General features: G+C 42.8%; 1 protein-coding gene across 6 annotated transcripts in view; it reads left to right on the forward strand.

Annotated features, from left to right (window-relative positions):
• Positions 1–24550, forward strand: part of LOC127004507 (uncharacterized) — a 129874-nt gene that overhangs the window by 81804 nt on the left and 23520 nt on the right. For 2 of the 6 annotated variants that reach the window (XM_050872297.1, XM_050872299.1), the window contains exon 1: positions 11588–12668. The exons of 2 other annotated variants lie outside the window; for them this stretch is intronic. The gene's annotated coding sequence lies outside the window, so the exon portion shown is untranslated. Of the gene's footprint in view, positions 1–11587; positions 12669–24550 lie in introns of those variants that run through there. 2 more of the 6 variants (XM_050872296.1, XM_050872294.1) reach the window with 2 other exon arrangements.

The raw sequence follows: 24550 nt of genomic DNA on the forward strand, positions 1-24550 counted from the left end.
ATGCTGCCAACAGTGCCCTAAGAGGGGATATTGGTGCCCCATCTTGCTATGCCAGAGACATGAAAATTAAACTACTATTTGCTAAGCATTTATTGAAAGAAGATAGAAATAACCTGGCCAGAAATATATTCCTTAGAGAAATTGAAAACACTAACACAAAATTGACTAAAACTTTAAGAAAAATATATGAATGAACTAAATATAACTATAACACAGCTTGATAGTCTAACTAAAAATAGCATAATAGAAAAAGTAAGGAAATGGAACTCAACGAAATGGAAAAACGAAATACAGACAAAGTCAACATTAAGGATATACGAATTTTATAAAAAGGACTTAAAAGAAGAAACTTGGGCAGACAACACCCTGAGAGCAGAATTAATATTAAGAGGAAGAACTAACACCCTCACTTTAAATTGGAGAAACAGGTTTCAGATAAAAAGTGAGCAGTGTCCGTGTTGTGGTGCAGACATAGAACCTTTAGAACATTTCCAATTTTGACTGTGAAGAATATGAAAAAATAAGACAAAAACAAAATTTTATGCAGAACACAGAAAACCAAACCAAAGACTACCAAATAGCCAATATATTAGTGTTCCAACCATTAACACTGGAAGAAATTGAAAACAGAAAAACTTATATTACAAAAATTTGGAACAGAAGAAAAAGAAAATTCACCAAGACTAAAAGACACAACAACGCCAATCAATAATCAAGAAACAAGAATAAGGACAACAAGTGGGAGCTGTTACAAAGGCAATCCCACGCCTTCTGCTGGACACTTTTTTTTCATTCTTAATTTCCTCGCCTATTTTTTCTCTCTCTGTCTTTTCCCTTCCTTCGCAGACCACTGGGGAAAATAGGTTACCACGAAGACTTAAATTAAAAAAATCAATGACGGTGGAAGGAAAACGAGCGAGGCAAAACAAAAACAGCGACAAAACACCTCCAACCAGTGACAGTTTTTTTCTTTTATGGTATTTCTTAGCCTCGTTTTGCTCTCCCCCTCTCCCTCTCCCTCTCTCTCTCTCTCTCTCCTTTCGCTATAGAGAGCCACAGACAAAAGAGTCGAGCGCACCACCCACCATGAAATACGATAGAAAGGGAAGCGAAGAAAACTTTAGACCTTTGGAAACACACGTTCACTTCACTTTTGCCTTTGTTTCTCCTTTTCCTTTCTCCGTTCTTTTTTTTTTTTTTTTGTCTTTTCTATCCAGTAAGCCACATACAAAAATAGAATACCCTGAAATATAGATGAAAGTAGACACGAGCAAGGCAAGAATAGCAGAAGTTCAATTATTTTTTTTTTTTACTGTTTCCCCCTGTCTTTCCTTTCTTAGTCCATTATTTTTTTTCTTTTCCGTACAGATATACAGTCAAAAACAGAACACCCTGAAACATACAGTAAATGAAGTAGAAAACGAGGAAGGCGGTAAAAGAAATACGTAAGAAAGCAGAAGTCTATTTTTTTCCCCATTTTCCCCTTCTTCTTTTCCTCTTCCTTCATTTTTTCCATCTTTTCCATACAGAGAACCCCTGACAAAAATAGAATACCCTGAAATATAAATGGAAGTAGAAAACGAGGAAGGCGGTGAAAGAAATACGTAAGGAAGCAGAAGTTTAATTATTTTTACTGTTTCCCTCTTTCTTCCTTTCTCCGTCCATTATTTTTTTCTATTTTTTCCATACAGAGAACCCCTGACAAAAATAGAATACCCTGAAATATAAATGGAAGTAGAAAACGAGGAAGGCGGTGAAAGAAATACGTAAGGAAGCAGAAGTTTAATTATTTTTACTGTTTCCCTCTTTCTTCCTTTCTCCGTCCATTATTTTTTCCTATTTTTTTCATACAGAGAACCCCTGACAAAAATAGAATACCCTGAAATATAAATGGAAGTAGAAAACGAGGAAGGCGGTGAAAGAAATACGTAAGGAAGCAGAAGTTTAATTATTTTTACTGTTTCCCCCTTTCTTCCTTTCTCCGTCCATTATTTTTTTCTATTTTTTCCATACAGAGAACCCCAGACAAAAATAGAACACCCTGAAATATAAATGAAGTAGAAAACGAGCAAGGCAGTGAAAGAATTACCAAGGGAAGCAAAAGTTCAATTACTTTTTACCACTTTTTTCTTTTTCCTTTCTCCTCTATTTTTCCATCCAGACAGCCACAGACAAAAATAAAATACCCTGAAATATAAATGGAAGTAGAAAACGAGGAAGGCAGTGAAAGAATTACCCAGGGAAGCAGATGTTTAATTATTTTTACTATTTTTTTCCTTTCTCCTCTATTTTTTTTCCATCCAGACAGCCACAGACAAAAATAAAATACCCTTAAATATAAATGGAAGTAGAAAACGAGCAAGGCATTGAAAAAATTACCTAGGGAAGCAGAAGTTTAATTATTTTTACTATTTTTTCCTTTTTCTTTCTCTATTTTTCTCTGTTTTTTTCCCTCCAGAGAGACAGACAAAATAGAAGCACAAGTTCAATTTTTTACCATTTCTTCCTGTTTTTCCTTTCCGCGTTCTTTATTTTAGGTCATTTTTTCCCCATTTCTTCCCGTTTTTCCTTTCTGCGTTCTTTATTTTAGGTCATTTTTTTACCATTTCTTCCCGTTTTTTCCTTTCTGCGTTCTTTATTTTAGGTCATTTTTTTACCATTTCTTCCCGTTTTTCCTTTCTGCGTTCTTTATTTTAGGTCATTTTTTTACCATTTCTTCCCGTTTTTCTTTTCCGCGTTCTTTATTTTAGGCCATTTTTTTTACCATTTCTTCCCTTTTTTTCCTTTCTGCGTTCTTTATTTTAGGTCATTTTTTTACCATTTCTTCCCGTTTTTCCTTTCTGCGTTCTTTATTTTAGGTCATTTTTTTACCATTTCTTCCCGTTTTTCCTTTCTGCGTTCTTTATTTTAGGTCATTTTTTTACCATTTCTTCCCGTTTTTCCTTTCTGCGTTCTTTATTTTAGGTCATTTTTTCCCCATTTCTTCCCGTTTTTCCTTTCTGCGTTCTTTATTTTAGGTCATTTTTTTTACCATTTCTTCCCGTTTTTCCTTTCTGCGTTCTTCATTTTAGGTCATTTTTTTTACCATTTCTTCCCGTTTTTCCATTCTGCGTTCTTTATTTTAGGTCATTTTTTTACCATTTCTTCCCGTTTTTCCTTTCTGCGTTCTTTATTTTAGGTCATTTTTTTACCATTTCTTCCCGTTTTTCCTTTCTGCGTTCTTTATTTTAGGTCATTTTTTTACCATTTCTTCCCGTTTTTCCTTTCTGCGTTCTTTATTTTAGGTCATTTTTTTACCATTTCTTCATGTTTTTCCTTTCTGCGTTCTTTATTTTGGTCATTTTTTTCCCATTTCTTCAAGTTTTTCCTTTCTGCGTTCTTTATTTTAGGTCATTTTTTTCCCATTTCTTCACGTTTTTCCTTTCTGCGTTCTTTATTTTAGGTCATTTTTTTACCATTTCTTCATGTTTTTCCTTTCTGCGTTCTTTTAGGTCATTTCTTTTACCATTTCTTCCCGTTTTTCCATTCTGCGTTCTTTATTTTCGCTCTAACTTTTCCCGCCAGAGAACCACAGATAAATAATAGAGTACCAGACACCCTGAAATATATATCGAAACCAAAACGAACAAAACAGTAAAATAAAGGTCTTGGGAAGCATAGGTGGTCAGTTTTTGTCATGTATTTTCCTCTTTTTCTTATATAGTTATTTTCATTCCCTCTTTTCCCAACAATCACATCTAAATGGCAAATTCCGTTCCTTTTCTTTCCCATTCAGTCATTTCTTTCCATTTTCCTTGTTGCTTTCCTTTTCTTTCCAATTCCCTTATTTATTTCCTTTCCAATTCCCTTATTCCTTTCCTTTTCTTTCCAATTCCCTTATTTATTTCCTTCCCAACTCCCTTATTCCTTTCCTTTCCAATTTCCTTATTTATTTCCTTCCCAACTCCCTTATTCCTTTCCTTTCCAATTCCCTTATTTATTTCCTTCCCAACTCCCTTATTCCTTTCCTTTCCAATTTCCTTATCCCTTTCCTTTTCTTCCTTTCATTATTCTTCCCTCCTCACAAACTAAGAGATCATGGAGACGGAAATGAACAAAGCAGTGACTAAGAATTCCTCGGCAAGCTTATTTTTATCCCGTTTTTATCCGTTGTTTTCTTTCACCCTTTTTCTCTCACTTGCTTTTTTCATTTTATTCTTCCCTCCCTTCTTTACCTACCTCTGTCTCTTTCTCTCGATTGCTTTCTCTGTCTTATTCCTTTCTCCCTTCTTTAATACCTCTCCCTTTTTCTCTCATACTTTCTCCATCTTATCCTTCTCTCCTTTCCTCATCTACCTCTCTCTTTCATCTTTTCCTTCTCCTCCTTCTTTCCCTCTTGATTTTCCCGTCTTATCTTCTCTCCCTTCACCAACCTCTCTCTCTCTTTCTCTATTCATTTCTCCATCTTTACCCTTCACTCCCCTTACCCTTCACCGAGAAGCCAGCGGCAAAAATAGGTTACGCCTCTCCCCAAAGGATCAATGGAGACGGAAAACGAGCGAAACACGACCGCCCTTCGCCCACAACCACACGTGTACGCTGCATGTTTTCTTTTTTTCGTTCTGTTTCATATTGCCGCGGACGTAGGCCAGGTCGATAAACTCCCCCACCTTTTTCCTCTTTTATCAGATGGACTCCTTGATACCCTAGGATATTGCCGAGCCGTGGATGGGTTCGTGTGTGGGGGGGGGCCTTGTTGTTAGTGCCTTGTGGTGGTGGAAGGTGTGTCTTTCTGATGGTGGTGGCTGCTGCTGGTTGGTAGCTTCTGCGGCGTTTGATTTTGCGTTTTTGCGTTATTTTGGTTGTTTATAGGTGTATGAGGGCTGTTTCTGGTTGTTTTTGTTTGATTGTTGTTTGTGGTTGTATTTGGTTGTTTATGGGTGTGTGATGGCTGTTTCTGGTTGTTGTTTTTGTTTGATGGCTGTTTGTGGTTGTATTTGGTTGTTTATGGGTGTATGAGGGCTGTTTCTAGTTGTTGTTTTTGTTTGATTGCTATTTTTGGTTGTATTTGGTTGTTTATGGGTGTATGAGGGCTGTTTCTGGTTGTTTATGGGTGTATGAGGGCTGTTTCTGGTTGTTGTTTTATGTTTGATTGCTATTTTTGGTTGTATTTGGTTGTTCATGGGTGAATTATGGTTATTTCTGGTTGATTTTTGTGTGTTTAATGGGTGTTTTTGGTCATATTGGTATGTTTGGTGAATGTGGTTGATTTGGGGAGTATGGTGAATGTGTGTGGTTGATTTGAGGGATATGATTACTGTTTGGGTTGCTGTATTGGGAGTTTGTCGAGTATTTGGTTATGTCTATGGTTGTTTTGGGTGGGTTTGACGGCGTTTTGTGTCTGTTTTGGTTGTTTAAAGGTTGCTCATCGTCGTCAGTAATTGATGTGGTTGCTATGTCTGTTTATGTGATGGCAGTGATGGTCATGTGGTTACTTTTTTTTTTTTTTTACAGCAAAGGAGACAGCACAAGGGCACACAAAAAAAGGAAACAATAAAAAAGGCCCGCTATTCGCTGCTCCTGTAAAGAATCCGAAGAGGTGGCCGAAAGAGCTGTGTGTGTGGCAACGTGACGGTGTGGCTGAGGGAGACTGGTGTGAAGATGTGGCTTCGGTCCTCTGTGGCTTGTGTGGATGGGAGGATATGTGGCTGTTGAGCTGCGTCTGTGGCTGTGTGGTTGCATGTAGTATCTGTGGGCGTATGACTTGGTATGTTTGTGTCTCTTTGTATGTCTGATTCTGTAGGCGTGTGACTATTTTTGGCTGTACGTGTGGTGTGTGTGTGGGGTGACTGTGTGTGTATAAGGTTGTGTGGTTCTGTGCATGCGTGGTTGTATGTAGTATGTGTGGGCTGTGTGTGTGTGTGTGTGTACGTGTACGTGTGACCGTGTGGTTGTGAGTCTTAAACCATAGAGAGTCAGTGTTATTCAGAGTTATAAATAGGTTCACGAAATCGGATCTTGAAAATTAATCACAACACGGAACCAGTGAAAATTGCCCGGAATTGAAGCCTGTAGAATGAAGTTGAGGAGTAAAGCCAAAGTTATTTGAGCCACAGAACGTTCTCTGAAGACAAAGCGGCAGAGTCGACTTTCATATCAAACGTACCGGGATTATTAGACGAAACCTACTCACTGATCCCCAAAATAAACATGATAGCTTCTGAAATAAAAGCGCACGTTTTGAATTGAATACCTGAAGAAATGAAAAGAACGAGAAAGCACACCATGAAGCGGCGGGTCTGTTGAAGCCGCACTGTGTAACTTTCCTTAATGAAACCGTGACTTGAACTCCCACATAGAACGAACCCAGTTTAAGACCACGCAGTAAGGAGAGTGAAACGTGCACTCCGCCATGAAACGAGGGAAGAAGTCGAATATAAGAGCATCAGTAAAACAAGACTAAATCATAAACAGCAACTACAGAACAATATCCTTAGCCACGAGTGATTAAAACCAATACGATGATTCACAAAGAGCTGGCATGAGTAAGATATCAGGTCAGGACGCGCAATAACGAGAAGAATTTAGATGCGCTTTTTATTTAGGATGTTTAGTTGTATCTGCAAAACTTCATGAGTATAAACGTAAGGTAAAGGAGAGGCATCAACACCGTCTCCTCGACCTCCTCCTCCTCCTGCTGCTTCTTCTTCTCCTCCTCCTCCTCCTCCTCCTCCTCCTCCTCCTGAAATACACGCTGACCTGCCCCTTCAAAGACGACCTTGTGACCTTTTGAAGATTCGAATTGACGTGAAAAAATATCGGTTTGAGATGCGCCTTGGGGGACACACACACACACACACACACACACACACACACACACACACACACACACACACACACACACACACACACACACACACACACACACACACACACACACACACACACACACACACACACACACACACACAAACTCGAGGGGATTCAATTTTATATCTAGAGTGTGTTTGGATACGATAGTTGTCTCGCTGTGTATCAATTTATCTATCTATCCATATGTGTGTGTGTGTGTGTGTGTGTGTGTGTGTGTGTGTGTGTTTGACAGGTTTTCACACAAGGTTACCCCTCCGTTGAGTGTGAAAGATAGAGTGGAGGGAAGGGCAGGGAGAGGATTCAAGTGGACGGAAATGGAGGGAGGGTGAAAGGTGTGGAAGAGGCTGTGAAGGGGAGAGACTCAAAGGAGGTGATGGAGAAGACGAGAATAGAGAGGAGGTGAGGGAAGAGACGAGGATGGAGAGTAGAAAGAAAAGAAAAGGAGGTGATATAGATAGAGATGATAAAGTAAGGGAGAGACTTGGTGAGAAAAGGGCAGAAAAAATAAAATAGGGAAAGGTATGGATAAGCCAGATATTCGTCAGGATAGAGCTATTGTGATGAGAAGGGAACGTGTGTATGTGTGTGTGTGTGTGTGTGTGTGTGTGTGTGTGTGTGTGTGTGTGTGTGTGTGTGTGTGTGTGTGTGTGTGTGTGTGTGTGTGTGTGTGTGTGTGTGTGTGTGTGTGTGTGTGTGTGTGTGTGTGTGCGTGTTTGTGTAGACCTATAGTTCCAGCTAGTAGGCTTATGTTGAAACCCACTATTGCTTCCCACAAGCCCGTTAGTAGCGCACGTGGGGACATATAGCGACGCCGAAAATTTAATCTATTCCGCGACCCTTGCTGCCTGCCGGTGCTCTCCATAACTTGCGTCACTGAAGTTCGTCTGATGGAATGGTGGACGGCATGTGGGTAGTCTTCAGCCTTTCGGTAATGGCTGAAAATAGCCGGCAGCTGCGGGACTTGAATCCGAACTCTGCGTTGACCATTCAGCCACCGCCGCAGTGTGTGTGTGTGTGTGTGTGTGTGTGTGTGTGTGTGTGTGTGTGTGTGTGTGTGTGTGTGTGTGTGTGTGTGTGTGTGTGTGTGTGTGTGTGTGTGTGTGTGTGTGTGTGTGTGTGTGTGTGTGTGTGTGTGTGTGTGTGTTTAAAAATAACTGAGAAAGAATTGACATGAAATTGCTTTGAAAGGAAAGATAGTCAAGTTAGGAGAGGACACACACACACACACACACACACACACACACACACACACACACACACACACACACACACTCTCTCTCTCTCTCTCTCTCTCTCTCTCTCTCTCTCTCTCTCTCTCTCTCTCTCTCTCTCTCTCTCTCTCTCTCTCTCTCTCTCTCTCTCTCTCTCTCTCTCTCTCTCTCTCTCTCTCTCTCTCTCTCTCTCTCTCTCTCTCTCTCTCTCTCTCTCTCTCTCTCTCTCTCTCTCTCTCTCTCTCTCTCTCTCTCTCTCTCTCTCTCTCTCTCTCTCTCTCTCTCTCCCAATGGCTCAGTAGAGTCCATCCCATCATAACTTTCTCTCTGGACCCTCCACAAAATGGTAAAGTTTGTAGCCTCTGCATCATCAGCCACATGTCCGCCTTTCACTGACTCCCTCCACGACTCCGACCCTCGCCTGTGTGACCCAAGAAACGTGTCTCCCTATATGTACGGAAGCCCTAATTGGTTTCCTTTTCCCTTGTCACGGTGATATGTCTGTGCGTGTTGGTCTTATTTATTATTGCAGAGTAAAAGAAATAGATTTTTTTTTCCTAAAGGTCATTATTTATTGGTTTCCGTATATGAACGAAGGTCTAATAAGTGGTCAAATAAGTGTTCCATTTATCTTACAACGGCGACGTGTAAAGATTTGTTATACTCTAGCAAAGGAACAGAACGGAAAGTGTTTCTCCAAGCTCTTCATATTATTCATTTTTCATTGAGTATAACAGAGCAAACTATTTTCTTGTCACTACGGTATATGAAGAATGAATAATAACAAACTCATTCTTTTCATCAGTTGGATAATCTAGGATGAAGTTACTTTTAATGTATGTAAAAATAAAAATATAATAATACCGGAACCTCTAAGTAGTACGTTACAGTGTGGGGGGATGTGGAGGGGGATGTAGGGGGGGCGTGTGTGTGTGAATGAGTGTGTCTGTTTGTTCCCATTGTGCGGGCAAAGAGGTCTGAGAGCGACAGGTGAACGAGAGGTGAGAGCATTCATTAGTCTACTTAATGGTTTGTTTTGTCCCATTCACAGAGCCACAAAGGCCGCATTCACCTGCCTCCTAATTAACTTACCCTCAGGTGTCTGACTCATTACCCGATTTGAAATTAGAGCCAACATTCGAGGGGTGTTATTTTTGGTGCTCCGATGCAGGGCGCCAAAACAGGATTCGACAAAATGATTACACGACGAACACGGGCTAAGTAACAACAACAACAACGTTAATGACAGTAGCAATGATGATGATGATGATTATGATGATGATGATGAGGAGGAGGAGAAGGAAAAGGAGAAGTAGAAGGAGAGGGAGAACGAGGAGGAAGAGGAAGAGGACGAGGAAGATAAAGAGAAAGCGAAAGAGGAGGAGAAGGAGGAGGAGGAGGAGGAGGAGAAGAAGGAGGAGGATTCTATTTCCACTGCTACTATTATAGGTACTGAGGAAACGCAATGATAAAAGTCGAAGTTACAGAGAAGAGGGAGAAAGGAAAATAGCAGGTTCATAGGAAATGGATGAAGGGAAAGCTGGAGGCGTCGACAATCATGGCAAGAAGGCTCGTTGGGAATTGTACATAAGTTATAATTCAATCCCAGAACTTGAATCGCCCAGGGAAATAGTACGGCCATATATTGAAAGTGATAAAATAAGAAGGAAGGAAGAATGAGAAGAAAGGAAAATGAGAAGTAATGGTAATTGTAATAGAGACCAACAACAATAACAATAACTAATCAATAACAACTACAACTACAACAACAACAAAAGCAACAACAATACAAGCAGCAAAAACACCACCAGCCTGGCACCACCACCGTCATCACCATCACCACCACCATCACCACCACCACCACGACGTCGTCACTATTCCATTACCTCCGCCAACCCTAACATCAACAATAGTGAAACAAAGTTGTAGTCGTTTCTGTAATGTGGTGGTGATGGCGATGATGATGATGGTGGTCGGGGGGGGGGGGGGGGGGTCGGGGGGGGGGGGGGATGGAAGGCAGCATCTATTTGGCTTTGGCAGTCTTGGTGGAGTGTTTCCGATTGGGTCGGTTAAGGTTTTGTGTCGGTTAGGTTGGGTTGAGTTGGGCTGCGATTGTTCGGATACGTCGTGTAAGATGTGTCAGTGGGATTAGATTGGATACGATTTTGTTAGGTTGGATTGGGGTTTGGAGTTCCTTTGACTGGGTTAGATAGGCTGATCATGCACTGGCTTTTGTTTTGATTGGACTGAATTTGGTTGAGCTGGGTTAGGTTGGGCTCGATTCGTTTAGAGGGGAGGGGGTCTTGCTTGTGTTGCGTTAGGTTGAACTTGACTTGGTTTAGCTTGCCTTGGTGTTGCTTAGTCACAGTTTGGTTGGGCTAGGACTGGTTGGATGCGGTGTGGCTGGATTGGGTCTAGTGTGGCGAGGGTTTGACGAGGGTCCCTGGCCGCCTCGCTTCCTTTCATATGTTTACATGTAGGCGCCAGGGACGGGAGGAGGCGGGATGGGAGAGAAGGGAGGTGGGGGGAGGGGGAAGGGCAGGATGCTGTTACCAGGGCGGGAATGAGAAAGGAAGGGAGGTGCAAGGTAAGGCAAGATGATGATGAAGGAAAAAGAGAGAGGTGAGTATCTGAAGAAGGGAAGGATGAAGAGCGTTGATAAAGATAAGAAAATGCAGAACCGGAAGAAGGCAAAATGCGGCAAGATGTTAGAGATGACGAAATGTTAGAAAGAGCATGAAAACAAGGAATAGAGGAAATTGAAAAGAGTCAAAGAAGAATAACGTAGCGAGCGATGAAGGAATGGAAAAAATAAGGACAGGAGTAAAAAAAGGGGGAATCATAAGGTAGAAAAGGTACTGAGAAGGCAAAAGAAAAGGTGAATGAGAAGAGTGAAAGAGGAAAGAGGAAAGCAGGCTGTAAGGAGGCAGAAAAAGGGTCGGAGAAACGAGGCCAGTAAGCGAAGGGCGTGGTGGGCGAGGGACGAGGGAGCGTATAGGGTAAAAGTAAGGGAGAGTGAGGGATAGGTAAGGGAGGGGTAAGGTAGGTGAGGGGTGAGGGAGTCAAGTGTGGGTGAGGGCGCCAGGGGTGGGTAAGGGAGGCTAAGGGGTGAGGGGTGAGGGAGTCAAGGGTAGGTGAGGGCGCCAGGGGTGGGTAAGGGCGCCAGAGGTGGGTAAGGAAGGCTAAGGGGTGAGGGGTGAGGGAGTCAAGGGTGGGTGAGGGTGCCAGGGGTGGGTAAGGGAGTCAGGGTGGGTAAGGAAGGTGCACAGGGTTTAAGGATCAATGGATGTGTGAGAGAACACGGAACACGAGGCTGATTCCAGAGAGAGACTCAAAGAAATTGCCTCCTCCTCCCTTTCCTCGTCTTCCTCTCCCTCTTCCCCCTCCTTCTCCTCCTCCTCTTCCTCCTTCTCTGCATCCTCCTCCTCTTTTTCACACTGTAAGCAATGTAAACCAATCTCCCGTGAGCGATTGGAATATTTTTTCACCAGGGGAGCAACACGGATGTTTTTCTTTTCCAACAAAGTGCAAAAATGTATTCATGTATGCAGTTATTTTCCCAGTTTTGTGCAATATTCTGCTGAAGCGGGACTACTGCTGTGTGTGTGTGTGTGTGTGTGTGTTGGTGTGTTGGTGGGGTCCTGCGTGATGCGGGACCGCCCATCTCACGCTCGGGACGCAGACAAAGTATTACTACGCAGTTAATTACTTTCACCTGCTGCGTCGTCCCGGGTCGCCCCCTCGAGACACGTAGCCCTACATTCTTGACTCGCCTTTGCTATGTCACGCGGACACGCAAAACTTCCCTCGTTACGGTTTAGTAGGCTTGATGAACAGGTGAAGAACTGAGAATGTGTATCGGGGGAGTGGCGACATCTGGCAGGTGGTGGCCCGAACGGAGGCAGCGGCGGGACAGGCAGACAGGGAGGAAAGGGAGGGAGACGCGGAGGGGGGCTTGGCTAGGGGGTGGAGATGAGGCTCCTTCGCTCCTCCTCCGCCAGTATGTAGAGTAGTGTTGCGGAGGGAGGTCGTCAGCTGTTGCCTCCCTGCAATGCCCTGATCCAGAACCTTCAGAGTTGCTCATCTCCCGCCGCTGCTCCCTGGACGCTACCGACACCCACGCACACGCAAGCCACGCACGCGACTCTTCCCTCCATTAGAACAACACACTGGAGGCCCCTTGTCGTCGCTTCGGGATCTCGGATAATTGGTGGTTTAGAGACTCTTATCGGGGCTTAGTGAAGGAGGAAGGAGGCAGGCGGCAGGCAGGGCAGGCAGGGGTGGGCTGGCGAGCAATGGCCCTGACGCGCTAGCTCTCCCGCCGCCACCACCACCGCCAGCAGCAGGCCGACCCTCGCTCTCATGCTGCACCCTCAGGAGTAGGAGAAGGAGGAGGAGGAGAAGGAGGAAGAGAGGCCGGAACAAAGAGGAGAGAACGCGGCCTCCCACAGCGTTCTCTGCCATCGTTTCATCCGCCAATACCACTACATCAACCTCTGCCATCGCCCCTACACGCCACTCCGACCATCACTACTACTACCACCGTCAGCGCTACAGCAAGCGCCACCACCGTCTTCGCCTCCGTCAGTCTCAACAAATATTCAGGTGAGACGTGCCTTGTTCTCCTATTATTTACATGTCCACATCCTAATGACCCATTCCACAGGTGTTTGTGCAAAGGTGACCTAGGTGGAGGGAGCAATGACGGGGTGTTGTCAGAGGTCACCCTTGGCTTCACGATCCCATCCACTTTAATGGGACTAAAACAAGTGCAGGGCATGCATGAAATTATTGACAGGTGCTTTCAGAGTTTGCCAGGGGCTTCAGTTTGTCCATTTAGATCACACGAATCCTAATAGAGTAGAATTATGCCTGGGATTATTTTCTGAAATCACCATGTATTTTTCTTTACATCCTTCACATTAATAGAAGATTTGAGAACATTTTTAGGCAGGCAACATAAACTCATAGACACAGTAATATTTTAAGCACCCAGTGAAATCCCTTTAAAAAAAAAATGGGATGTGGAGGGAGAAACACATACGTCAGCAACTCTACGGTAATTGAGTGTCACGTTTCACTACAAGCCACATCCCTGTCCTGGGCCCTTCGTTACTTTCATCCTTGTTTTCATTTACAATTTCACTGGCCCATCTCTCCACCAAAGTCACATACAAACCCTAAAATTTACATGACATCAAAAAACGAAACAAAACTTGAGACATTTTCTTTCATTATACTTCATCGGTTGATTTTGGTACGTGTCCCTGAATGCGAACTGAAGAAAAAACATGAAAAAAACATTAGTAATCTTCTATATAAAAGATGAAGGAAATAGTAACCCTTCGAAACTTTAAAAAAAAAAAAATTAAAGCGTTTTGTCACTGCTCCGCTTTAAGTGTGTGCTGAGATGAGTGTTTGCCCTGAGCGGAAGATAAGAGAAAAGGAATAGGGGGATTTTGGAACGGAAACAGTAGGTAAGAAAGAAGAATGATGTACTGCTAGCTTCCTGTACGTGTGTGTGTCTGTGTGTGTGTGTGTGTGTGTGTGTGTGTGTGTGTGTGTGTGTTAGGCGAGGGATCATGTAATTGCAGTCATCCTGTGAATAATTTGTGTAGGGGAACATGTCATTAAGATGCTGAATGTCGGCGATATTTCCCTCAAGACTACGAAGATGGATGGATGAGGCGTGTGTGTGTGTGTGTGTGTGTGTGTGTGTGTGTGTAGATACAGAGATAACGGTAATTTATGGTAGGACGAACTACTGACACCAATTCTTGGGCATCCCTTACATTAATACTAATGTTCCACTTGGTACTAATTCACCTTCTCTTACTACTACTACTACTACTACTACTACTACTACTACTACTATTACTATTACTACTACTACTACTTCTACTACTACTACAACTATTACTACTACTATTACTACTACTACTACTACTACTACTACTACTACTACTACTTCTACTACTACCACTATTACTGCTACTTCTACTACTACCACTTATTATTACTACTACTACTACTACTACTACTACATTTACTACTACTACTACTACTACTACTACTGCTACTACTATTACTACTATTACTATTACTACTACTACTGCAAATAAAAATGATGATGATAATAATAATAATAATAATAATAATAATAATAATAATAATAATAATAATAATAACACCATGTTTTGAAGACTTTCATTGCACATTTTTTCATATTTTCTTCATAAAAAATGTAAAAGTTTTTCATATAACTTTTCAGTAAGTTTTTTTTCAAAAACTTTGCTTTTTTTTAGTTTTTTCCTAATTTTCTTTTATATTTAAATTTCTTCCTTCTGTCCACTCTTCCTTTCTTACTTTTTTCCACCATTTTTCCTTCCCTTTTTCTCTTTTTTTATTTTTTCTCTATTCCGTCCTTCGTTTCTGCATTTCTTTCACTTCTCTCTTCCTGCTTTCCTTCCTTTCTCTTATCTTCTCTTATTTATTCATTCGTTCCCTGGTCCCCTCCTTCCTTATTACCAGTCCTCTTACCTTCTTCAACACATACCATCCTTTTTTTTATTTCTCCTTCAGTACATACCTTCCTTTCTTTCTTACTTTCTTTCTTCCCTCATTTATTCATTCGTCCCCTGTTTCTTTCCCTCCTTCCTTATTAGCAGCCCCCTTCCCTTCTTCAACACATACCATCCTTGTTTTTATTCCTCCTTTTCTTCCCACATTCACCTCTTTTTATCCCGTCCTGCCTCTTGCATTCCCGTCCCCTTGCCATCCGACCTTTCCTTCCTTGCTTCCGTTCTCCCTTCCTCCTTTCCGGCTCACTAGCGTGCCTTCTTCCTGCTAAGTCGCCGTAAGAAGGTCAAATTATTTCCCTGCACCTGGCTAAGGGATGTGTTTTTCTGGACCTCGATTTCAAGTTTTTCGTTCTTTTTTTTATACACTTCTTTTATTCATCGGTTTACTGTTCTAACTTTTTTTTCACGACTTGTTCAATGTGGATTATTTTACTTGGCTATTTTTGTGTTTGTTACTTCCTTTTTTTTCGCGTGTAAATGACTTTGTTGGTTATTTTTCCTCTATAATTTAGCTTGATTGCGCTCGTCGTTCATAAGTGGGAAATACGTTTGGTTTTATTTATTGCCTCTCAATTTGCTATTTCAATTGCAAACACTTTTTAAATCATAGATAGGGCACTTATTGTATTATTAGCAACAAGAACGACGACGACTTCTATTCTAATTATTATCATTTTTATTATTATAGCTATTATTATCATTACTAATATTTTTGCTGTTATTATTACTTCCATCATCGTCACCAGCATAATTACTCTTACTATCTTCATCATCATTCTAAGCACCATCACCATCGTCACATTCATCACCAGCATCACCATTACCTTCACCGCCTGGGCTCGGACAGTAGACGTTATCATGATGGATCGCCTCCTCCTTGTTTGACGGCAATTATAACGGGACGGGAAGGCAAAGATGCGACCTCCAATCACTTCGACCTCAACCTCAATCCATCCAATATCCATGCCCTTCATTTTTCCCAGCAGCAAAGTTTATAATTAGTAAGCAAACCCTCAACTGCCCTCCTCCTCCCTCCTTCCATCTGCGCCGACCAAAACGTTTCTAATAATAGGGTGAAGTTAATTTGTTGATACTAGGGAGGAACATGACGTCACCTGTGTGTGTGTGTGTGTGTGTGTGTGTGTGTGTGTGTGTGTGTGTGTGTGTGTGTGTGTGTGTGTGTGTGTGTGTGTGTGTGTGTGTGTGTGTGTGTGTGTGTGTGTGAAGAATAATTGATGTAAAAGTAGGGATCCTCGCCTCGACTCTTACTAATCTCTCTCTCTCTCTCTCTCTCTCTCTCTCTCTCTCTCTCTCTCTCTCTCTCTCTCTCTCTCTCTCTCTCTCTCTCTCTCTCTCTCTCTCTCTCTCTCTCTCTCTCTCTCTCTCTCTCTCTCTCTCTCTCTCTCTCTCTCTCTCTCTCTCTCTCTCTCTCTCTCTCTCTCTCTCTCTCTCCCCCATCACTTTGACCTCATATTTTTCCTCCGGTTTTTCTTCCAAGTTTTTTTATTTATTTATTTATTAGCATCATGTTTTCTTTCCCTCTTTTTCTTTTTCTTACCCATACCTTTCCTTTTCCAACTTTTCTTTTTGTGTTTTTCTTTTCCTTCTTCTTCTTCATCATCTTCATCTGCCTTTACTTTTTTCTTATTATTATTATCCTCCTCCTCCTTCATCTTCAATTTGCTCATCGATTTCTTCTTCTTCTTCTTCTTCTTCTTCTTCTTCTTCTTCTTCTTCTTCTTCTTCTTCTTCTTCTTCTTCTTCTTTTTCTTCTTCCTCCTCCTTTTCCTCTTCCTCTTCTTCCTCCTCCTCCACCATTGCATCGTTTCAACTTGGCTGCAAACTTCGAATAAAAAATTAGAACCGTGTCACTTTTTTTCTCATGAGTTGTCTCGGTTTTCTTCTGTTTAGCACATTTTCTTCTCGTGCTCCCCCGCTTCATTAGTAGTCCGAGGCACGTCAGCTCTCGAGTGGAAAAATTTGGAATACGCTTTTCATTACTCGCTTATTTGCATTAGTTCTTCATTTATCATTTGTGGATTCCGATATAATTTTGAAGCATTGTATTTTATCGATGTTTATTTATTTATTCATCGTCATTCATTTATTAACTTCCTCATTTTTTTTTATTTGGACATGTCGTTCCGTATTTATTTATTTTTTCTATTGTTTTCTTTCCTAAATTCTGCAAGTGTCTGTAATTTCCTTTTTATTCTCTCTATCTATTTATTTATCTGTTTATATATCTATCTAATCTGTCCTTTTTCTCTGTGTGTCAGCCCTTCTCTCTCTCTCTCTCTCTCTCTCTCTCTCTCTCTCTCTCTCTCTCTCTCTCTCTCTCTCTCTCTCTCTCTCTCTCTCTCTCTCTCTCTCTCTCTCTCTCTCTCTCTCTCTCTCTCTCTCTCTCTCTCTCTCTCTCTCTCTCTCTCTCTCTCTCTCTCTCTCTCTCTCTCTCTCTCTCTCTCTCTCTCTCTCTCTCTCTCTCTCTCTCTCTCTCTCTCTCTCTCTCTCTCGCTCGCTCGCTGACTCATTGTTGTCTGTGTGCATGTGAGTCAGCCGGTCTGTCTGTTGTGTGCTTGTCTGTGTCCCTCGTTTTCTTTGCCCATTCTCTGTCTCTTCGTCTCTTCATTCAGTATTCTTCCCACTCTCCTACTTACCGCTCCTTTACCCTGTCCTCTGCCTCTTCCCGTCTCAGCTTCCCCCCCTCTCTCGTCACACACTGTTTACTTTCCTTCTCTCCCTCCCCTCTATTTACTGCCTCAATTCTCTTTCTGGTCTCCTCCCGGTTTTAAAATTTTCGTATCGTATCTTTTATCTTTCCTTCCCTTCTCTACTACCCCTCTTCCTCCCCTTTATAGTCTTCATTTCAAGTTCGTCCCCTTCCTCTGCTTCCCTTCTCTCATTCCCTTATCCACCCTTCCCTTTCCTTTACTTAAATCTCTTCTTTATTTATTTTGTCTTCCTTCGTCTGTCTACCTTTACTAGTGCTTTCTCTTCCATTCTCTTACCTTCTATCTTCCTTTCCCGTTCCTCTCTATTCTTTTGCCTTTGTTCTTTGCGTTCTTTCTTTAATCTCCCTCTTTTCACCTACCTTCATTTCTTCTCCTTTTCATTTTATCTCGTTCGGTACCCTCCCTTCCTCCTACTCTCCCTCTTTTTCACCTACCTTCATTTCTTCTCCTTTTCATTTTCTCTCGTTCGCTACCCTCCCTTCCTTCTACACTCCCCCTTTTATTTAATCAAGGATATAGTAAGAAGAGGAAGTGGGTTAGTGGCGAAAGTAGAGGTGGCGAAAAAGGAAAGATAGTAGGAGTGTGTAGTTGTATGGTGTTGGTTTGTTAGTTGTTCTGGTGTAGTTATTGTTTATCGGGCACCTTATTTGTATACCCCCGGCGTGCTGTGAATGTCCCTTCCCTTCCCTCTTCACTCCCTTCCCTTTCCCTTCTCCTCCATTTCCTCTTATTTCCTTTCATTCATCTCCTTAGTCTTCCATATCCTTTTATTTCCTTCCCTATCGTTTAATATCCTTCGTCATTCTTCCCTTCACTTTGCCTTCCCTTCCTCTCCATTCCCTCCGCCTCCCCCTACTTCTCCTCCTCTTCCTCCTCCTCCTCCTCCTCCTCCTCCCCCTTCTTTATTGCCGCCTCACGTGTTCTAATGTACAGTTGAAATAAAAGTCAAAGTCCAAGTAAGCGATTAAATTCTAAAAGCAGAAGCATAAAAACGTGTGTGCGTGCGTGCGTGTGTGTGTGTGTGTGTGTGTGTGTGTGTGTGTGTGTGTGTGTGTGTGTGTGTGTGTGTGTGTGTGTGTGTGTGTGTGTGTGTGTGTGTGTGTGTGTGTGTGTGTGTGTGTATGTGTACGCAGAATCTTAACGAAAGAGGCTTGCAACTTTTTCGTCTCAACCTATTTTTTTCCTCCTCCTTCTCCTTCTCCTTTCCTCCTCCTCCTCTTTTCTTCCTTTTCCTCCACCTCCTCCTTCTATCATCTATTCTATCCTGTCCTACCACACGTAGATTACTAGTAGTAGCGGTACTAAACAGACACCCTCGCCATAGACCGCCAAGTCTTCTGGTGTCTGTTCTTCCTATGTATTCCTATGTATTCCTATGTATTCCTCTTCCTCCTCCACCTCCTCCTCCTCCTCCTCCTCCTCCTCCTCCATCAACCCAAATCCTACACATCAATATTCTCCCTAACTTTCCCCTCCCTCCTCCTCCTACTCCTCCTCCTCCTTCTCCTTCTCCTCCTTCACCTTCTCTTCTTTCTCCTCCTTTTAGTCGTCCTCGTTCACCTTTACCTTCATTCCGCCGCTGCCTCCTCCTCCTCCTCCTCCTCCTCCTCCTCGTCATCGTCAGCCTCCATACATGTGGGAAAAACCCTTTTGTGCTCTACCGCCTTTTGTAAACAACCTGGAAAAGGGGAAGAAAGATGGAAGGAGAGAGAGAGAGAGAGAGAGAGAGAGAGAGAGAGAGAGATGAGACGTCATTGGAGGGATGGGTTACGAGGAAGGGAAAGTGAAGGGCATAGAAGGGGGTCAGGAAGAAGGGAGAGGGAATGGAAGGGAGGAGGAGAGTGAGGATGCTATACAAGTGGAGTGAGGGAAGGGTGGAAGAAGGATAAATTATTGAGTGGAAGGAGGGAAGGAAGGGCGAATGAAGAAAATATACAGAGCAAGGAAAATGAACGGGAGGGAGGAGGAAGAAAAAGGAAGATGAATGGCAAGAAGGAAGGAGGAAAAGAGAGGGTAGTTAAAAGAGAACGGCCTGTAAAAGAAGGGTAGGGAAGATGAATGAAGAACGAAGGAAATATGCAGGGTAGGGAAAAGGAGAAGGAGGGAGAAGGAAGGAATGGGAGTATGTAGGAAAAGAAGAAAGGGAAGTAGGAAAAGAGTGGCTAATGATGAGGGCAGGATGAAACAAGGGAAGGAATAAGGAGGGAAAATAAAAAAAAAAAACGGGAAGGTCAAGGGAGGGAAGGAAGGAGTATGAGGGTACTATACAAGAGAGATGAAAGGGAAGGCAAGAAAGAGGAACAAAGAAAAGGTTATTGCAGGGAAAGTGATTTGAAAGGCTACGGAAGGGAGGGAATGACTGGTAAAGTAGGTAGATGAATGGGAAAGAGGAACAAAGAAAAGGTTATTGCAGGGAAAGTGATTTGAAAGGCTAAGGAATGGGAGGGAATGAGAGGTAGAAATAGGTAGAGGAATGGGAAGGGAAGGAGAAGGACGAGGAGGTTATTGAAAGCACCCTGATGGAAGAGGCAATCAGGGGGAAAGAGACGGAAAGAGGGAACGAAAAATCTGATGATGGAAAGAAATGCAAAGAAAATGAGAAAAAAAAGAAGAAAATGGAAAAGCAAGTAAGAAAAAATAAAATAAAAAGGTTTAAAAGGAACGGAATTTAATAAAAGAAGAGAGAGAAAGGAATGGAGGGGAAGAAAGGTAAAGGAAGGGGAAGAAGACAGACGGTAATTTTTGTTGTTGTTGTTATTATTATCATTGGTAGTTGTAGTTGTAGTTTTATTATAGTTCTTGTTATTTTTCACCCCCTTCCCTGGCCATCACTCTTCTTGGAGCTCATGTCATTCCATCAGTTTGTATTTTTTCCTCACCTACATCCGTCTATCTGTCTGTTTATCCCTATCGATCATTTTTCGTCTCGTTCAACTTTTTTTCTCTCTTCTTTTCTTTCTTCTTAGCTTTTTTGCCAACAATATTTAAGTCTTTTTCTTTCTCTGTGCTTTTCTCTCTCTTCTTTTTACCTTCCCTTACCTTTTCTTCCCATCCCTTCCCTTCCCTTCCCTTCTCTTCCCTTCCCTTCCCTTCCCTTCCTTTCCTTTCCCTTCAGTTCACCTCCTGTCTCCTCCCTTCCCTTCTCTTCCCTACCCTTTCCTTCCCTTCCTTTTCCTTTTCTTCCTTTTTCCTTCCCTTCCCTTCCCTTCCCTTCCCTTCTCTTCATTGCCTTATTCTCCCTCGTTTCCTTTACTTAATCCTCCCTTCTCTATATCCTATCCAATTGGCATTTCCCCTCCCTTACCTCCTTCACAGCCTCTCTCCCTCCCTCGCTCCCTTGCACCCTTCCTCCCTCCCTCCCCCCCTTGCACCCTTCCTCCCTCCATCGCACCCTTCCTCCCTCCCTCCCTCCCTCCCTCCCTTCGTGACCTCCGTCTTACACCTCCTACCTTTTAATCAATTAATGCAAACCAGTCTTTTCTTTCTTCCTTTTATCTCTTCCGCCATTTCCTGCCCCTTGCCTTGCCCTTCCCTTCGGCTCTCCTGCACTTAATCCTATATTCCCTTTCTCTCTCTCTCTCTCTCTCTCTCTCTCTCTCTCTCTCTCTCTCTCTCTCTCTCTCTCTCTCTCTCTCTCTCTCTCTCTCTCTCTCTCTCTCTCTCTCTCTCTCTCTCTCTCTCTCTCTCTCTCTCTCTCTCTCTCTCTCTCTCTCTCTCTCTCTCTCTCTCTCTCTCGCTATCTCTCTCGCTCTCTCTCTCTCTCTCTCTCTCTCTCTCTCTCTCTCTCTCTCTCTCTCTCTCTCTCTCTCTCTCTCTCTCTCTCATCTATTGATTATGGTTAAATTGGTTAATGAACTGTCTATTTATCTGATCGCTGTCTGTCTATCTATCTATCTTATCAATCTGTCTATCTACCGATCTATCTTTCTTACTTTGTTTGTCTATCTTTATATATCTATTTATCTATCTACCTTTTTAAGCATTGCACGTAAACTTAAGAACACACACACACACACACACACACACACACACACACACACACACACACGCAGTATAAATGTTTAATACTCTGCAATGTTTTCTATTTTCCAACATTTTCACTTTTCTAACGTTAGTCTTCTCCTGTCCACTTATTTTCTTTCCCTTTATCCGCTTTGAATCCTCTTATTCTTTCTCTTCTTCTTTATTTTTTTTTTTATTCTGGACTTACGCGTTTATTCACTTCTTGTTGGTAGCCTACCATTATTTATATACATGATTTTTTGGTGTTGTTATTTTTTTCTTCTCTCATATTTTCTTTTCTTTCATCTATGCCTGTTCCTTTTTTTCTTCCTTTTAGTCCTCTACCTCGTTCTTATCTATGGCTTATATCTTCCCTCTCCATCCTTATCTTAGTCTATTCTTTCTTCTTGCTCTTATCGCTCCTCATCCTCATCCTCCTCCTCATCCTCATCCTTCAATCTCCTCCTCTTCTTCATCTTCATATGATTATCTGAATGCCATCCTCTCTTTAGATGGTTTGATTTCCCTCGAGGAATCGTAAGACACTTAAATTTCAGATCTTCCAATGTGTGTGTGTGTGTGTGTGTGTGTGTGTGTGTGTGTGTGACAGTCTAGCACTTTCCTTGTTTTCGTGTTAGATCACCAAAGTTTTAGATTCTCTCTCTCTCTCTCTCTCTCTCTCTCTCTCTCTCTCTCTCTCTCTCTCTCTCTCTCTCTCTCTCTCTCTCTCTCTCTCTCTCTCTCTCTCTCTCTCTCTCTCTCTCTCTCTCTCTCTCTCTCTCTCTCTCTCTCTCTCTCTCTCTCTCTCTCTCTCTCTCTCTCTCTCTCTCTCTCTCTCTCTCTCTCTCTCTCTCTCTCTCTCTCTCTCTCTCTCTCTCTCTCTCTCTCTCTCTCTCTCTCTCTCTCTCTCTCTCTCTCTCTCTCTCTCTCTCTCTCTCTCTCTCTCTCTCTCTCTCTCTCTCTCTCTCTCTCTCTCTCTCTCTCTCTCTCTCTCTCTCTCTCTCTCTCTCTCTCTCTCTCTCTCTCTCTCTCTCTCTCTCTCTCTCTCTCTCTCTCTCTCTCTCTCTCTCTCTCTCTCTCTCTCTCTCTCTCTCTCTCTCTCTCTCTCTCTCTCTCTCTCTCTCTCTCTCTCTCTCTCTCTCTCTCTCTCTCTCTCTCTGCTCTATTCCATGCAATAAAAATCGTTCGCTTTCCTATCATTTCTAATCGGATGCTTCCTCTTCGTTCTATCTTTTTCTTCCTCCTCCTTCGCCTTATCTTCTTCCTCCTCCTCCTCCTCCTCCTCCTCCTCCTGCTTTACCGCTTTTCCTCCCCTTCTTCACCTTCCCTTTTCATTCTTCATTCTAGCCTTTTTTTAGCCATATCTTTTCTCCACATTTTCTTTTCTCGGTAATGACAAGACGGAGTTTCTTCTTCTATTGGGCGAGGATGTCTCATATTCTTTCTTGGCCAGACCATCGTTTTCTTCTTGGCAGCGACCTTGATGGGGATGTGGAACCATAGAAGAAAGTGGATGATCCAATTTGTCAATGGCTTATGGCTGGAAGGGGGTATAGAGCCGAGCTGGACAATCTTGTGAGGGGAGGGGTAGTGGTGAAAGAGATGATGGAAAGTAGGAAGGGATGCAGCGAGGGAAGATTGGATGAATATAAAAATAAAGCTTGGAGGATATGGTATAGCTTTGCGTCGCGTCGGCAGTCACCTCGTCACCAAAGTCCTTAACTGGTGTACGTGGGAACCCATTGCCCTGGGATACATGGCCAGTGTGATATCCGTGTGACCACAGTTTGCCTTCTCCAGATGTCCCCAGTTACCCCTTCGACCAGTCCAAAAGATGCCCAGCTGGGATCGAACCCGAATTGGTTGCTAGGTATGAGAAATGCACCGCGGTGGAAAATGGGATAGGGTAGCAGTAAGTGAGATGGGGGAAGATAGAAAGAAGTCCAGACCAGAGTTCGAGCCCTGGACCACGGATTTGTAATTAGAAGAGCTCCACTACACCACGGAAGAGCTAAAGGCAAAGATAATGGGATAATAATTAGATTAATGAATGGTTAAGACAGGGGCGGAAGGGTGACGCCTGAGAATGAAGGGAGAAATAGAAAGGAAAATAAAGCTTGTAGGTAAAAATTTGAGATACAAGAGGAAGGAAAGAAGAAATGGAAGGAAGGCTGTAGGAAGGAGATAAGATAGAGAAAATGAGGCATGAGATAGTGTAATGGGCAATTGGAGGTAGAGATGGACATTGAGAAAGAAGAAAAAGAACAAAAGGAAAATGGAGCTTATGTAGAAACAGTGGAAGAATTGAAGGATGAGACGCAGAATGGAGATATGAAAGAAGAAACTGAGAAGAAAAGGGTTAAGAAAAAATCAACCTTACGTAGAGGAGCCAATGGAGGTATTTAAGGAAGGAAACAGGGAAATAAAAATAAACAAGGAAAAGAAAGAAGGGTGCATGGAGGAAGGAATAGAGGAAGGAGGGAGGGAATGAACAGGAGGAAGAGGAGGAGGGACGGATGGATGGAGGAAGGAATAGATAAAAGAAGGAAGGAGGAAAGGTACAAGAGGAAGAGGAGGAGGCAAGGGTAGATGAACGAAGGAATGGAGGAAGGAGGGAGGGAAGGAAGGAAAGGAATAGGGGACGGAAGGGTGGAAGGACGAAGGAATAGAGGAAGGAGGGAGTGAAGGAACAGGAGGAAGAGGAGGAGAAGGGACAATGGAGGAAGGAGGGAGGTAAAGAAAAAGAGGAAGAGGAGGAGGAGGAGGTGGAGGAGGGAACCACTAGACACATGCGGTGGAGAGCAATGCAAGTTGACCAGCGACGGGGTGGAGTGTGAGTGGAGTGTGAGTGGAGTGTGTGTGTGTGTGTGTGTGTGTGTGTGTGTGTGTGTGTGTGCGTGTGTGGTATCTATAATTAAGGTAAACTAGACGAAGGAGTTAAGTAGATTACAGGTGCGTGCGTGGGTGGGTGAGAGCGTAGGTATTCGCAGGTGAAGTGGAAGGGACTGGGTGGGATAGGAGAGGAAAGGTATGTGGGTGGGAGGTACAGCTGGGTGGTAGTGGGTGTGTACATGGGGTGAACTGAGTAAGGGGTGGCTATCTAGGTGGGTTTGAGGTGTTGGTGGATGTTAGCGGGTGGAAAGATAGGTGGATGAGGGTGGAGGTAGCAAGT

This window comes from Eriocheir sinensis, chromosome 28 (assembly GCF_024679095.1).
Source record: "Eriocheir sinensis breed Jianghai 21 chromosome 28, ASM2467909v1, whole genome shotgun sequence".
NCBI classification, from domain to species: domain Eukaryota; kingdom Metazoa; phylum Arthropoda; class Malacostraca; order Decapoda; family Varunidae; genus Eriocheir; species Eriocheir sinensis.